Genomic DNA, 17,481 nt, shown 5'->3' with positions numbered 1-17,481 from the left:
TCCCGTCACTCTGGTTAGGTGCGCATAGTAAAAAGTGCTCTTGGCAGCTAGAGAGTGCCGCGTTGACCACTGCGCATGAAGAAATAACCACCTGCAACGTTTGGTTTAGGTTTTAGGTGCATTTTTAATTTTATTGCTTAAATCGCATTTTCTCGACGAGCTGAGCACGTTTTCTGAAATGTGCTCCTCCCGTCACTCTGGTTGGGTGCGCATAGTAAAAAGTGCTCTTGGCAGCTAGAGAGTGCCGCGTTGAATACTGTGCATGAAGAAATAACCACCTGCAACGTTTGGTTTAGGTTTTAGGTGCATTTTTAATTTTATTGCTTAAATCGCATTTTCTCGACGAGCTGAGCACGTTTTCTGAAATGCGCTCCTCCCGTCACTCTGGTTGGGTGCGCATAGTAAAAAGTACTCTTGGCAGCTAGAGAGTGCCGCGTTGACCACTGCGCATGAAGAAATAACCACCAGCAACGTTTGGTTTAGGTTTTGGGTGCATTTTTAATTTTATTGCTTAAATCGCATGTTCTCGTCGAGCTGAGCACGTTTTCTGAAATGCGCTCCTCCCGTCACTCTTGTTGGGTGTGCATAGTAAAAAGTGCTCTTGGCAGCTAGAGAGTGCTGCGTTGACCACTGCGCATGAAGAAATAACCACCTGCAACGTTTGGTTTAGGTTTTGGGTGCATTTTTAATTTTATTGCTTAAATCGCATTTTCTCGACGAGCTGAGCACGTTTTCTGAAATGTGCTCCTCCCGTCACTCTGGTTGGGTGCGCATAGTAAAAAGTGCTCTTGGCACCTAGAGAGTGCCGCATTGACCACTGCGCATGAAGAAATAACCACCTGCAACGTTTGGTTTAGGTTTTGGGTGCATTTTTAATTTTATTGCTTAAATCGCATTTTCTCGTCGAGCTGAGCACGTTTTCTGAAATGCGCTCCTCCCGTCACTCTTGTTGGGTGTGCATAGTAAAAAGTGCTCTTGGCAGCTAGAGAGTGCCGCGTTGACCACTGCGCATGAAGAAATGACCATCTGCAGCGTTTGGTTTAGGTTTTAGGTGCATTTTTAATTTTATTGCTTAAATCGCATTTTCTCGACGAGCTGAGCACGTTTTCTGAAATGTGCTCCTCCCGTCACTCTGGTTAGGTGCGCATAGTAAAAGTGCTCTTGGCAGCTAGAGAGTGCCGCGTTGACCACTGCGCATGAAGAAATAACCACCTGCAACGTTTGGTTTAGGTTTTAGGTGCATTTTTAATTTTATTGCTTAAATCGCATTTTCTCGACGAGCTGAGCACGTTTTCTGAAATGTGCTCCTCCCGTCACTCTGGTTGGGTGCGCATAGTAAAAAGTGCTCTTGGCAGCTAGAGAGTGCCGCGTTGAATACTGTGCATGAAGAAATAACCACCTGCAACGTTTGGTTTAGGTTTTAGGTGCATTTTTAATTTTATTGCTTAAATCGCATTTTCTCGACGAGCTGAGCACGTTTTCTGAAATGCGCTCCTCCCGTCACTCTGGTTGGGTGCGCATAGTAAAAAGTACTCTTGGCAGCTAGAGAGTGCCGCGTTGACCACTGCGCATGAAGAAATAACAACCAGCAACGTTTGGTTTAGGTTTTGGGTGCATTTTTAATTTTATTGCTTAAATCGCATGTTCTCGTCGAGCTGAGCACGTTTTCTGAAATGCGCTCCTCCCGTCACTCTTGTTGGGTGTGCATAGTAAAAAGTGCTCTTGGCAGCTAGAGAGTGCTGCGTTGACCACTGCGCATGAAGAAATAACCACCTGCAACGTTTGGTTTAGGTTTTGGGTGCATTTTTAATTTTATTGCTTAAATCGCATTTTCTCGACGAGCTGAGCACGTTTTCTGAAATGTGCTCCTCCCGTCACTCTGGTTGGGTGCGCATAGTAAAAAGTGCTCTTGGCACCTAGAGAGTGCCGCGTTGACCACTGCGCATGAAGAAATAACCACCTGCAACGTTTGGTTTAGGTTTTGGGTGCATTTTTAATTTTATTGCTTAAATCGCATTTTCTCGTCGAGCTGAGCACGTTTTCTGAAATGCGCTCCTCCCGTCACTCTTGTTGGGTGCGCATAGTAAAAAGTGCTCTTGGCAGCTAGAGAGTGCCGCGTTGACCACTGCGCATGAAGAAATGACCATCTGCAGCGTTTGGTTTAGGTTTTAGGTGTATTTTTAATTTTATTGCTTAAATCGCATTTTTTCGACGAGCTGAGCACGTTTTCTGAAATGCGCTCCTCCCGTCACTCTGGTTAGGTGCGCATAGTAAAAAGTGCTCTTGGCAGCTAGAGAGTGCCGCGTTGACCACTGCGCATGAAGAAATGACCATCTGCAACGTTTGGTTTAGGTTTTGGGTGCATTTTTAATTTTATTGCTTAAATCGCATTTTCTCGACGAGCTGAGCACGTTTTCTGAAATGTGCTCCTCCCGTCACTCTGGTTGGGTGTGCATAGTAAAAAGTGCTCTTGGCAGCTAGAGAGTGCCGCGTTGACCACGGCGCATGAAGAAATGACCATCTGCAACGTTTGGTTTAGGTTTTAGGTGCATTTTTAATTTTATTGCTTAAATCGCATTTTCTCGACGAGCTCTGCACGTTTTCTGAAATGTGCTCCTCCCGTCACTCTGGTTGGGTGCGCATAGTAAAAACTGCTCTTGGCAGCTAGAGAGTGCCGCGTTGACTGCTGCGCATGAAGAAATAACCACCTGCAACGTTTGGTTTAGGTTTTGGGTGCATTTTTAATTTTATTGCTTAAATCGCATTTTCTCGACGAGCTGAGCACGTTTTCTGAAATGTGCTCCTCCCGTCACTCTGGTTGGGTGCGCATAGTAAAAAGTGCTCTTGGCAGCTAGAGAGTGCCGCGTTGACCACTGCGCATGAAGAAATAACCACCTGCAGCGTTTGGTTTAGGTTTTAGGTGCATTTTTAATTTTATTGCTTAAATCGCATTATCTCGACGAGCTGAGCACGTTTTCTGAAATGTGCTCCTCCCGTCACTCTGGTTGGGTGCGCATAGTTAAAAGTGCTCTTGGCAGCTAGAGAGTGCCGCGTTGACCACTGCGCATGAAGAAATAACCACCTGCAACGTTTGGTTTGGGTTTTAGGTGCATTTTTAATTTTATTGCTTAATTCGCATTTTCTCGACGAGCTGAGCACGTTTTCTGAAATGTGCTCCTCCCGTCACTCTGGTTGGGTGCGCATAGTAAAAAGTGCTTTTAGCAGATAGAGAGTGCCGCGTTGACTGCTGCGCACGAAGAAATAACCACCTGCAACGTTTGGTTTAGGTTTTAGGTGCATTTTTAATTTTATTGCTTAAATAGCATTTTCTGGACGAGCTGAGCACGTTTTCTGAAATGTGCTCCTCCCGTCACTCTGGTTGGGTGTGCATAGTAAAAAGTGCTCTTGGCAGCTAGAGAGTGCCGCGTTGACCACTGCGCATGAAGAAATAACCACCTGCAACGTTTGGTTTAGGTTTTAGGTGCATTTTTAATTTTATTGCTTAAATCGCATTTTCTCGACGAGCTGAGCACGTTTTCTGAAATGTGCTCCTCCCGTCACTCTGGTTGGGTGCGCATAGTAAAAGGTGCTCTTGGCAGCTAGAGAGTGCCGCGTTGACTGCTGCGCATGAAGAAATAACCACCTGCAACTTTTGGTTTAGGTTTTAGGTGCATTTTTAATTTTATTGCTTAAATCGCATTTTCTCGACGAGCTGAGCACGTTTTCTGAAATGCGCTCCTCCCGTCACTCTGGTTGGGTGCGCATAGTAAAAAGTGCTCTTGGCAGCTAGAGAGTGCCGCGTTGACCACTGAGCATGAAGAAATAACCACCTGCAACGTTTGGTTTAGGTTTTGGGTTCATTTTTAATTTTATTGCTTAAATCGCATTGTCTGGACGAGATGAGCACGTTTTCTGAAATGTGCTCCTCCCGTCACTCTGGTTGGGTGTGCATAGTAAAAAGTGCTCTTGGCAGCTAGAGAGTGCCGCGTTGACCACTGCGCATGAAGAAATGACCATCTGCAACGTTTGGTTTAGGTTTTAGGTGCATTTTTAATTTTATTGCTTAAATCGCATTTTCTGGACGAGCTGAGCACGTTTTCTGAAATGTGCTCCTCCCGTCACTCTGGTTGGGTGCGCATAGTAAAAAGTGCTCTTGGCAGCTAGAGAGTGCCGCGTTGACTGCTGCGCATGAAGAAATAACCACCTGCAACTTTTGGTTTAGGTTTTAGGTGCATTTTTAATTTTATTTCTTAAATCGCATATACTCGACGAGCTGAGCACGTTTTCTGAAATGCGCTCCTCCCGTCACTCTGGTTGGGTGCGCATAGTAAAAAGTGCTCTTGGCAGCTAGAGAGTGCCGCGTTGACCACTGCGCATGAAGAAAAGACCATCTGCAACGTTTGGTTTAGGTTTTGGGTGCATTTTTAATTTTATTGCTTAAATCGCATTTTCTCGACGAGCTGAGCACGTTTTCTGAAATGTGCTCCTCCCGTCACTCTGGTTGGGTGTGCATAGTAAAAAGTGCTCTTGGCAGCTAGAGAGTGCCGCGTTGACCACTGCGCATGAAGAAATGACCATCTGCAACGTTTGGTTTAGGTTTTAGGTGCATTTTTAATTTTATTGCTTAAATCGCATTTTCTGGACGAGCTGAGCACGTTTTCTGAAATGTGCTCCTCCCGTCACTCTGGTTGGGTGCGCATAGTAAAAAGTGCTCTTGGCAGCTAGAGAGTGCCGCGTTGACCACTGCGCATGAAGAAATAACCACCTGCAACGTCTGGTTTAGGTTTTAGGTGCATTTTTAATTTTATTGCTTAAATTGCATTTTCTCGACGAGCTGAGCACGTTTTCTGAAATGTGCTCCTCCCGTCACTCTGGTTGGGTGCGCATAGTAAAAAGTGCTCTTGGCAGCTAGAGAGTGCTGCGTTGACTGCTGCGCATGAAGAAATAACCACCTGCAACTTTTGGTTTAGGTTTTAGGTGCATTTTTAATTGTATTTCTTAAATCGCATTTTCTCGACGAGCTGAGCACGTTTTCTGAAATGCGCTCCTCCCGTCACTCTGGTTGGGTGCGCATAGTAAAAAGTGCTCTTGGCAGCTAGAGAATGCCGCGTTGACCACTGCGCATGAAGAAAAGACCATCTGCAACGTTTGGTTTAGGTTTTGGGTGCATTTTTAATTTTATTGCTTAAATCGCATTTTCTCGACGAGCTGAGCACGTTTTCTGAAATGTGCTCCTCCCGTCACTCTGGTTGGGTGCGCATAGTAAAAAGTGCTCTTGGCAGCTAGAGAGTGCCGCGTTGACCACTGCGCATGAAGAAATAACCACCTGCAACGTTTGGTTTAGGTTTTAGGTGCATTTTTAATTTTATTGCTTAAATCACATTTTCTCGACGAGCTGAGCACGTTTTCTGAAATGTGCTCCTCCCGTCACTCTGGTTGGGTGCGCATAGTAAAAAGTGCTCTTGGCAGCTAGAGAGTGCCGCGTTGACTACTGCGCATGAAGAAATAACCACCTGCAACGTTTGGTTTAGGTTTTAGGTGCATTTTTAATTTTATTGCTTAAATCGCATTTTCTCAACGAGCTGAGCACGTTTTCTGAAATGTGCTCCTCCCGTCACTCTGGTTGGGTGCGCATAGTAAAAGGTGCTCTTGGCAGCTAGAGAGTGCCGCGTTGACTGCTGCGCATGAAGAAATAACCACCTGCAACTTTTGGTTTAGGTTTTAGGTGCATTTTTAATTTTATTGCTTAAATCGCATTTTCTCGACGAGCTGAGCACGTTTTCTGAAATGCGCTCCTCCCGTCACTCTGGTTGGGTGCGCATAGTAAAAAGTGCTCTTGGCAGCTAGAGAGTGCCGCGTTGACCACTGCGCATGAAGAAATAACCACCTGCAACGTTTGGTTTAGGTTTTGGGTTCATTTTTAATTTTATTGCTTAAATCGCATTGTCTGGACGAGATGAGCACGTTTTCTGAAATGTGCTCCTCCCGTCACTCTGGTTGGGTGTGCATAGTAAAAAGTGCTCTTGGCAGCTAGAGAGTGCCGCGTTGACCACTGCGCATGAAGAAATGACCATCTGCAACGTTTGGTTTAGGTTTTAGGTGCATTTTTAATTTTATTGCTTAAATTGCATTTTCTGGACGAGCTGAGCACGTTTTCTGAAATGTGCTCCTCCCGTCACTCTGGTTGGGTGCGCATAGTAAAAAGTGCTCTTGGCAGCTAGAGAGTGCCGCGTTGACCACTGCGCATGAAGAAAAGACCATCTGCAACGTTTGGTTTAGGTTTTGGGTGCATTTTTAATTTTATTGCTTAAATCGCATTTTCTCGACGAGCTGAGCACGTTTTCTGAAATGTGCTCCTCCCGTCACTCTGGTTGGGTGCGCATAGTAAAAAGTGCTCTTGGCAGCTAGAGAGTGCCGCGTTGACCACTGCGCATGAAGAAATGACCATCTGCAACGTTTGGTTTAGGTTTTAGTTGCATTTTTAATTTTATTGCTTAAATCGCATTTTCTCGACGAGCTGAGCACGTTTTCTGAAATGTGCTCCTCCCGTCACTCTGGTTGGGTGCGCATAGTAAAAAGTGCTCTTGGCAGCTAGAGAGTGCCGCGTTGACCACTGCGCATGAAGAAATAACCACCTGCAACGTTTGGTTTAGGTTTTAGGTGCATTTTTAATTTTATTGCTTAAATCACATTTTCTCGACGAGCTGAGCACGTTTTCTGAAATGTGCTCCTCCCGTCACTCTGGTTGGGTGCGCATAGTAAAAAGTGCTCTTGGCAGCTAGAGAGTGCCGCGTTGACCACTGCGCATGAAGAAATAACCACCTGCAACGTTTGGTTTAGGTTTTAGGTGCATTTTTAATTTTATTGCTTAAATCGCATTTTCTCAACGAGCTGAGCACGTTTTCTGAAATGTGCTCCTCCCGTCACTCTGGTTGGGTACGCATAGTAAAAAGTGCTCTTGGCAGCTAGAGAGTGCCGCGTTGACTGCTGCGCATGAAGAAATAACCACCTGCAACTTTTGGTTTAGGTTTTAGGTGCATTTTTAATTTTATTGCTTAAATCGCATTTTCTCGACGAGCTGAGCACGTTTTCTGAAATGCGCTCCTCCCGTCACTCTGGTTGGGTGCGCATAGTAAAAAGTGCTCTTGGCAGCTAGAGAGTGCCGCGTTGACCACTGCGCATGAATAAATAACCACCTGCAACGTTTGGTTTAGGTTTTGGGTTCATTTTTAATTTTATTGCTTAAATCGCATTGTCTGGACGAGCTGAGCACGTTTTCTGAAATGTGCTCCTCCCGTCACTCTGGTTGGGTGTGCATAGTAAAAAGTGCTCTTGGCAGCTAGAGAGTGCCGCGTTGACCACTGCGCATGAAGAAATGACCATCTGCAACGTTTGGTTTAGGTTTTAGGTGCATTTTTAATTTTATTGCTTAAATCGCATTTTGTGGACGAGCTGAGCACGTTTTCTGAAATGTGCTCCTCCCGTCACTCTGGTTGGGTGCGCATAGTAAAAAGTGCTCTTGGCAGCTAGAGAGTGCCGCGTTGACCACTGCGCATGAAGAAATAACCACCTGCAACGTTTGGTTTAGGTTTTGGGTGCATTTTTAATTTTATTGCTTAAATCGCATTTACTCGACGAGCTGAGCACGTTTTCTGAAATGTGCTCCTCCCGTCACTCTGGTTGGGTGCGCATAGTAAAAAGTGCTCTTGGCAGCTAGAGAGTGCCGCGTTGACTGCTGCGCACGAAGAAATAACCACCTGCAACGTTTGGTTTAGGTTTTAGGTGCATTTTTAATTTTATTGCTTAAATCGCATTTTCTCGACGAGCTGAGCACGTTTTCTGAAATGTGCTCCTCCCGTCACTCTGGTTGGGTGCGCATAGTAAAAAGCACTCTTGGCAGCTAGAGAGTGCCGCGTTGACCACTGCGCATGAAGAAATAACCACCTGCAACGTTTGGTTTAGGTTTTAGGTGCATTTTTAATTTTATTGCTTAAATCGCATTTTCTCGACGAGCTGAGCACGTTTTCTGAAATGTGCTCCTCCCGTCACTCTGGTTGGGTGCGCATAGTAAAAAGTCCTCTTGGCAGCTAGAGAGTGCCGCGTTGACTGCTGCGCATGAAGAAATAACCACCTGCAACTTTTGGTTTAGGTTTTAGGTGCATTTTTAATTTTATTGCTTAAATCGCATTTTCTCGACGAGCTGAGCACGTTTTCTGAAATGCGCTCCTCCCGTCACTCTGGTTGGGTGCGCATAGTAAAAAGTGCTCTTGGCAGCTAGAGAGTGCCGCGTTGACCACTGCGCATGAAGAAATAACCACCTGCAACGTTTGGTTTAGGTTTTAGGTGCATTTTTAATTTTATTGCTTAAATCGCATTTTCTCGACGAGCTGAGCACGTTTTCTGAAATGTGCTCCTCCCGTCACTCTGGTTGGGTGCGCATAGTAAAAAATGCTCTTGGCAGCTAGAGAGGGCCGCGTTGACCACTGCGCATGAAGAAATAACCACCTGCAACGTTTGATTTAGGTTTTGGGTGCATTTTTAATTTTATTGCTTAAATCGCATTTTCTCGACGAGCTGAGCACGTTTTCTGAAATGTGCTCCTCCCGTCACTCTGGTTGGGTGTGCATAGTAAAAAGTGCTCTTGGCAGCTAGAGAGTGCCGCGTTGACCACTGCGCATGAAGAAATGACCATCTGCAGCGTTTGGTTTAGGTTTTAGGTGCATTTTTAATTTTATTGCTTAAATCGCATTTTCTCGACGAGCTGAGCACGTTTTCTGAAATGTGCTCCTCCCGTCACTCTGGTTAGGTGCGCATAGTAAAAAGTGCTCTTGGCAGCTAGAGAGTGCCGCGTTGACCACTGCGCATGAAGAAATAACCACCTGCAACGTTTGGTTTAGGTTTTAGGTGCATTTTTAATTTTATTGCTTAAATCGAATTTTCTCGACGGGCTGAGCACGTTTTCTGAAATGTGCTCCTCCCGTCACTCTGGTTGGGTGCGCATAGTAAAAAGTGCTCTTGGCAGCTAGAGAGTGCCGCGTTGACCACTGTGCATGAAGAAATAACCACCTGCAACGTTTGGTTTAGGTTTTAGGTGCATTTTTAATTTTATTGCTTAAATCGCATTTTCTCGACGAGCTGAGCACGTTTTCTGAAATGTGCTCCTCCCGTCACTCTGGTTGGGTGCGCATAGTAAAAAGTACTCTTGGCAGCTAGAGAGTGCCGCGTTGACCACTGCGCATGAAGAAATAACCACCAGCAACGTTTGGTTTAGGTTTTGGGTGCATTTTTAATTTTATTGCTTAAATCGCATGTTCTCGTCGAGCTGAGCACGTTTTCTGAAATGCGCTCCTCCCGTCACTCTTGTTGGGTGCGCATAGTTAAAAGTGCTCTTGGCAGCTAGAGAGTGCCGCGTTGACCACTGCGCATGAAGAAATAACCACCTGCAACGTTTGGTTTGGGTTTTAGGTGCATTTTTAATTTTATTGCTTAAATCGCATTTTCTCGACGAGCTGAGCACGTTTTCTGAAATGTGCTCCTCCCGTCACTCTGGTTGGGTGCGCATAGTAAAAAGTGCTCTTGGCAAATAGAGAGTGCCGCGTTGACTGCTGCGCACGAAGAAATAACCACCTGCAACGTTTGGTTTAGGTTTTAGGTGCATTTTTAATTTTATTGCTTAAATCGCATTTTCTCGACGAGCTGAGCACGTTTTCTGAAATGTGCTCCTCCCGTCACTCTGGTTGGGTGCGCATAGTAAAAAGTACTCTTGGCAGCTAGAGAGTGCCGCGTTGACCACTGCGCATGAAGAAATAACCACCTGCAACGTTTGGTTTAGGTTTTAGGTGCATTTTTAATTTTATTGCTTAAATCGCATTTTCTCGACGAGCTGAGCACGTTTTCTGAAATGTGCTCCTCCCGTCACTCTGGTTGGGTGCGCATAGTAAAAAGTCCTCTTGGCAGCTAGAGAGTGCCGCGTTGACTGCTGCGCATGAAGAAATAACCACCTGCAACTTTTGGTTTAGGTTTTAGGTGCATTTTTAATTTTATTGCTTAAATCGCATTTTCTCGACGAGCTGAGCACGTTTTCTGAAATGCGCTCCTCCCGTCACTCTGGTTGGGTGCGCATAGTAAAAAGTGCTCTTGGCAGCTAGAGAGTGCCGCGTTGACCACTGCGCATGAAGAAATAACCACCTGCAACGTTTGGTTTAGGTTTTAGGTGCATTTTTAATTTTATTGCTTAAATCGCATTTTCTCAACGAGCTGAGCACGTTTTCTGAAATGTGCTCCTCCCGTCACTCTGGTTGGGTGCGCATAGTAAAAAGTGCTCTTGGCAGCTAGAGAGTGCCGCGTTGACTGCTGCGCATGAAGAAATAACCACCTGCAACTTTTGGTTTAGGTTTTAGGTGCATTTTTAATTTTATTGCTTAAATCGCATTTTCTCGACGAGCTGAGCACATTTTCTGAAATGCGCTCCTCCCGTCACTCTGGTTGGGTGCGCATAGTAAAAAGTGCTCTTGGCAGCTAGAGAGTGCCGCGTTGACCACTGCGCATGAAGAAATAACCACCTGCAACGTTTGGTTTAGGTTTTGGGTTCATTTTTAATTTTATTGCTTAAATCGCATTGTCTGGACGAGCTGAGCACGTTTTCTGAAATGTGCTCCTCCCGTCACTCTGGTTGGGTGTGCATAGTAAAAAGTGCTCTTGGCAGCTAGAGAGTGCCGCGTTGACCACTGCGCATGAAGAAATGACCATCTGCAACGTTTGGTTTAGGTTTTAGGTGCATTTTTAATTTTATTGCTTAAATCGCATTTTCTGGACGAGCTGAGCACGTTTTCTGAAATGTGCTCCTCCCGTCACTCTGGTTGGGTGCGCATAGTAAAAAGTGCTCTTGGCAGCTAGAGAGTGCCGCGTTGACCACTGCGCATGAAGAAATAACCACCTGCAACGTCTGGTTTAGGTTTTAGGTGCATTTTTAATTTTATTGCTTAAATCGCATTTTCTCGACGAGCTGAGCACGTTTTCTGAAATGTGCTCCTCCCGTCACTCTGGTTGGGTGCGCATAGTAAAAAGTGCTCTTGGCAGCTAGAGAGTGCCGCGTTGACTGCTGCGCATGAAGAAATAACCACCTGCAACTTTTGGTTTAGGTTTTAGGTGCATTTTTAATTTTATTTCTTAAATCGCATTTTCTCGACGAGCTGAGCACGTTTTCTGAAATGCGCTCCTCCCGTCACTCTGGTTGGGTGCGCATAGTAAAAAGTGCTCTTGGCAGCTAGAGAGTGCCGCGTTGACCACTGCGCATGAAGAAAAGACCATCTGCAACGTTTGGTTTAGGTTTTGGGTGCATTTTTAATTTTATTGCTTAAATCGCATTTTCTCGACGAGCTGAGCACGTTTTCTGAAATGTGCTCCTCCCGTCACTCTGGTTGGGTGCGCATAGTAAAAAGTGCTCTTGGCAGCTAGAGAGTGCCGCGTTGACCACTGCGCATGAAGAAATAACCACCTGCAACGTTTGGTTTAGGTTTTAGGTGCATTTTTAATTTTATTGCTTAAATCACATTTTCTCGACGAGCTGAGCACGTTTTCTGAAATGTGCTCCTCCCGTCACTCTGGTTGGGTGCGCATAGTAAAAAGTGCTCTTGGCAGCTAGAGAGTGCCGCGTTGACCACTGCGCATGAAGAAATAACCACCTGCAACGTTTGGTTTAGGTTTTAGGTGCATTTTTAATTTTATTGCTTAAATCGCATTTTCTCAACGAGCTGAGCACGTTTTCTGAAATGTGCTCCTCCCGTCACTCTGGTTGGGTGCGCATAGTAAAAGGTGCTCTTGGCAGCTAGAGAGTGCCGCGTTGACTGCTGCGCATGAAGAAATAACCACCTGCAACTTTTGGTTTAGGTTTTAGGTGCATTTTTAATTTTATTGCTTAAATCGCATTTTCTCGACGAGCTGAGCACGTTTTCTGAAATGCGCTCCTCCCGTCACTCTGGTTGGGTGCGCATAGTAAAAAGTGCTCTTGGCAGCTAGAGAGTGCCGCGTTGACCACTGCGCATGAATAAATAACCACCTGCAACGTTTGGTTTAGGTTTTGGGTTCATTTTTAATTTTATTGCTTAAATCGCATTGTCTGGACGAGCTGAGCACGTTTTCTGAAATGTGCTCCTCCCGTCACTCTGGTTGGGTGTGCATAGTAAAAAGTGCTCTTGGCAGCTAGAGAGTGCCGCGTTGACCACTGCGCATGAAGAAATGACCATCTGCAACGTTTGGTTTAGGTTTTAGGTGCATTTTTAATTTTATTGCTTAAATCGCATTTTCTAGACGAGCTGAGCACGTTTTCTGAAATGTGCTCCTCCCGTCACTCTGGTTGGGTGCGCATAGTAAAAAGTGCTCTTGGCAGCTAGAGAGTGCCGCGTTGACCACTGCGCATGAAGAAATAACCACCTGCAACGTTTGGTTTAGGTTTTGGGTGCATTTTTAATTTTATTGCTTAAATCGCATTTACTCGACGAGCTGAGCACGTTTTCTGAAATGTGCTCCTCCCGTCACTCTGGTTGGGTGCGCATAGTAAAAAGTGCTCTTGGCAGCTAGAGAGTGCCGCGTTGACTGCTGCGCACGAAGAAATAACCACCTGCAACGTTTGGTTTAGGTTTTAGGTGCATTTTTAATTTTATTGCTTAAATCGCATTTTCTCGACGAGCTGAGCACGTTTTCTGAAATGTGCTCCTCCCGTCACTCTGGTTGGGTGCGCATAGTAAAAAGTACTCTTGGCAGCTAGAGCGTGCCGCGTTGACCACTGCGCATGAAGAAATAACCACCTGCAACGTTTGGTTTAGGTTTTAGGTGCATTTTTAATTTTATTGCTTAAATCGCATTTTCTCGACGAGCTGAGCACGTTTTCTGAAATGTGCTCCTCCCGTCACTCTGGTTGGGTGCGCATAGTAAAAAGTCCTCTTGGCAGCTAGAGAGTGCCGCGTTGACTGCTGCGCATGAAGAAATAACCACCTGCAACTTTTGGTTTAGGTTTTAGGTGCATTTTTAATTTTATTGCTTAAATCGCATTTTCTCGACGAGCTGAGCACGTTTTCTGAAATGCGCTCCTCCCGTCACTCTGGTTGGGTGCGCATAGTAAAAAGTGCTCTTGGCAGCTAGAGAGTGCCGCGTTGACCACTGCGCATGAAGAAATAACCACCTGCAACGTTTGGTTTAGGTTTTAGGTGCATTTTTAATTTTATTGCTTAAATCGCATTTTCTCGACGAGCTGAGCACGTTTTCTGAAATGTGCTCCTCCCGTCACTCTGGTTGGGTGCGCATAGTAACAAATGCTCTTGGCAGCTAGAGAGGGCCGCGTTGACCACTGCGCATGAAGAAATAACCACCTGCAACGTTTGGTTTAGGTTTTGGGTGCATTTTTAATTGTATTGCTTAAATCGCATTTTCTCGACGAGCTGAGCACGTTTTCTGAAATGTGCTCCTCCCGTCACTCTGGTTGGGTGTGCATAGTAAAAAGTGCTCTTGGCAGCTAGAGAGTGCCGCGTTGACCACTGCGCATGAAGAAATGACCATCTGCAGCGTTTGGTTTAGGTTTTAGGTGCATTTTTAATTTTATTGCTTAAATCGCATTTTCTCGACGAGCTGAGCACGTTTTCTGAAATGTGCTCCTCCCGTCACTCTGGTTAGGTGCGCATAGTAAAAAGTGCTCTTGGCAGCTAGAGAGTGCCGCGTTGACCACTGCGCATGAAGAAATAACCACCTGCAACGTTTGGTTTGGGTTTTAGGTGTATTTTTAATTTTATTGCTTAAATCGCATTTTCTCGACGAGCTGAGCACGTTTTCTGAAATGCGCTCCTCCCGTCACTCTGGTTAGGTGCGCATAGTAAAAAGTGCTCTTGGCAGCTAGAGAGTGCCGCGTTGACCACTGCGCATGAAGAAATAACCACCTGCAACGTTTGGTTTAGGTTTTAGGTGCATTTTTAATTTTATTGCTTAAATCGCATTTTCTCGACGAGCTGAGCACGTTTTCTAAAATGTGCTCCTCCCGTCACTCTGGTTGGGTGCGCATAGTAAAAAGTGCTCTTGGCAGCTAGAGAGTGCCGCGTTGACCACTGCGCATGAAGAAATAACCACCTGCAACGTTTAGTTTAGGTTTTAGGTGCATTTTTAATTTTATTGCTTAAATGGCATTTTCTCGACGAGCTGAGCACGTTTTCTGAAATGTGCTCCTCCCGTCACTCTGGTTGGGTGCGCATAGTAAAAAGTGCTCTTGGCAGCTAGAGAGTGCCGCGTTGACCACTGCGCATGAAGAAATGACCATCTGCAACGTTTGGTTTAGGTTTTAGGTGCATTTTTAATTTTATTGCTTAAATCGCATTTTCTCGACGAGCTGAGCACGTTTTCTGAAATGTGCTCCTCCCGTCACTCTGGTTGGGTGCGCATAGTAAAATGTGCTTTTGGCAGCTAGAGAGTGCCGCGTTGACCACTGCGCATGAAGAAATAACCACCTGCAACGTTTGGTTTAGGTTTTAGGTGCATTTTTAATTTTATTGCTTAAATCGCATTTTCTCGACGAGCTGAGCACGTTTTCTGAAATGTGCTCCTCCCGTCTCTCTGGTTGGGTGCGCATAGTAAAAAGTGCTCTTGGCAGCTAGAGAGTGCCGCGTTGACCACTGCGCATGAAGAAATAACCACCTGCAACGTTTGGTTTAGGTTTTAGGTGCATTTTTAATTTTATTGCTTAAATCGCATTTTCTCGACGAGCTGAGCACGTTTTCTGAAATGTGCTCCTCCCGTCACTCTGGTTGGGTGCGCATAGTAAAAAGTGCTCTTGGCAGCTAGAGAGTGCCGCGTTGACCACTGCGCATGAAGAAATGACCATCTGCAACGTTTGGTTTAGGTTTTAGTTGCATTTTTAATTTTATTGCTTAAATCGCATTTTCTCGACGAGCTGAGCACGTTTTCTGAAATGTGCTCCTCCCGTCACTCTGGTTGGGTGCGCATAACGACCTGCAACGTTTGGTTTAGGTTTTAGGTGCATTTTTAATTTTATTGCTTAAATCACATTTTCTCGACGAGCTGAGCACGTTTTCTGAAATGTGCTCCTCCCGTCACTCTGGTTGGGTGCGCATAGTAAAAAGTGCTCTTGGCAGCTAGAGAGTGCCGCGTTGACCACTGCGCATGAAGAAATGACCATCTGCAGCGTTTGGTTTAGGTTTTAGGTGCATTTTTAATTTTATTGCTTAAATCGCATTTTCTCGACGAGCTGAGCACGTTTTCTGAAATGTGCTCCTCCCGTCACTCTGGTTAGGTGCGCATAGTAAAAAGTGCTCTTGGCAGCTAGAGAGTGCCGCGTTGACCACTGCGCATGAAGAAATAACCACCTGCAACGTTTGGTTTGGGTTTTAGGTGCATTTTTAATTTTATTGCTTAAATCGCATTTTCTCGACGAGCTGAGCACGTTTTCTGAAATGCGCTCCTCCCGTCACTCTGGTTAGGTGCGCATAGTAAAAAGTGCTCTTGGCAGCTAGAGAGTGCCGCGTTGACCACTGCGCATGAAGAAATAACCACCTGCAACGTTTGGTTTAGGTTTTAGGTGCATTTTTAATTTTATTGCTTAAATCGCATTTTCTCGACGAGCTGAGCACGTTTTCTAAAATGTGCTCCTCCCGTCACTCTGGTTGGGTGCGCATAGTAAAAAGTGCTCTTGGCAGCTAGAGAGTGCCGCGTTGACCACTGCGCATGAAGAAATAACCACCTGCAACGTTTAGTTTAGGTTTTAGGTGCATTTTTAATTTTATTGCTTAAATGGCATTTTCTCGACGAGCTGAGCACGTTTTCTGAAATGTGCTCCTCCCGTCACTCTGGTTGGGTGCGCATAGTAAAAAGTGCTCTTGGCAGCTAGAGAGTGCCGCGTTGACCACTGCGCATGAAGAAATGACCATCTGCAACGTTTGGTTTAGGTTTTAGGTGCATTTTTAATTTTATTGCTTAAATCGCATTTTCTCGACGAGCTGAGCACGTTTTCTGAAATGTGCTCCTCCCGTCACTCTGGTTGGGTGCGCATAGTAAAATGTGCTTTTGGCAGCTAGAGAGTGCCGCGTTGACCACTGCGCATGAAGAAATAACCACCTGCAACGTTTGGTTTAGGTTTTAGGTGCATTTTTAATTTTATTGCTTAAATCGCATTTTCTCGACGAGCTGAGCACGTTTTCTGAAATGTGCTCCTCCCGTCTCTCTGGTTGGGTGCGCATAGTAAAAAGTGCTCTTGGCAGCTAGAGAGTGCCGCGTTGACCACTGCGCATGAAGAAATAACCACCTGCAACGTTTGGTTTAGGTTTTAGGTGCATTTTTAATTTTATTGCTTAAATCGCATTTTCTCGACGAGCTGAGCACGTTTTCTGAAATGTGCTCCTCCCGTCACTCTGGTTGGGTGCGCATAGTAAAAAGTGCTCTTGGCAGCTAGAGAGTGCCGCGTTGACCACTGCGCATGAAGAAATGACCATCTGCAACGTTTGGTTTAGGTTTTAGTTGCATTTTTAATTTTATTGCTTAAATCGCATTTTCTCGACGAGCTGAGCACGTTTTCTGAAATGTGCTCCTCCCGTCACTCTGGTTGGGTGCGCATAACCACCTGCAACGTTTGGTTTAGGTTTTAGGTGCATTTTTAATTTTATTGCTTAAATCACATTTTCTCGACGAGCTGAGCACGTTTTCTGAAATGTGCTCCTCCCGTCACTCTGGTTGGGTGCGCATAGTAAAATGTGCTTTTGGCAGCTAGAGAGTGCCGCGTTGACCACTGCGCATGAAGAAATAACCACCTGCAACGTTTGGTTTAGGTTTTAGGTGCATTTTTAATTTTATTGCTTAAATCGCATTTTCTCGACGAGCTGAGCACGTTTTCTGAAATGTGCTCCTCCCGTCTCTCTGGTTGGGTGCGCATAGTAAAAAGTGCTCTTGGCAGCTAGAGAGTGCCGCGTTGACCACTGCGCATGAATAAATAACCACCTGCAACGTTTGGTTTAGGTTTTAGGTGCATTTTTAATTTTATTGCTTAAATCGCATTTTCTCGACGAGCTGAGCACGTTTTCTAAAATGTGCTCCTCCCGTCACTCTGGTTGGGTGCGCATAGTAAAAAGTGCTCTTGGCAGCTAGAGAGTGCCGCGTTGACCACTGCGCATGAAGAAATGACCATCTGCAACGTTTGGTTTAGGTTTTAGTTGCATTTTTAATTTTATTGCTTAAATCGCATTTTCTCGACGAGCTGAGCACGTTTTCTGAAATGTGCTCCTCCCGTCACTATGGTTGGGTGCGCATAACCACCTGCAACGTTTGGTTTAGGTTTTAGGTGCATTTTTAATTTTATTGCTTAAATCACATTTTCTCGACGAGCTGAGCACGTTTTCTGAAATGTGCTCCTCCCGTCACTCTGGTTGGGTGCGCATAGTAAAAAGTGCTCTTGGCAGCTAGAGAGTGCCGCGTTGACCACTGCGCATGAAG

This window comes from Syngnathus scovelli, chromosome 6, assembly GCF_024217435.2.
Source record: "Syngnathus scovelli strain Florida chromosome 6, RoL_Ssco_1.2, whole genome shotgun sequence".
Classification (NCBI taxonomy): Eukaryota; Metazoa; Chordata; class Actinopteri; order Syngnathiformes; family Syngnathidae; genus Syngnathus; species Syngnathus scovelli.
This window is presented reverse-complemented; position numbering follows the sequence as displayed.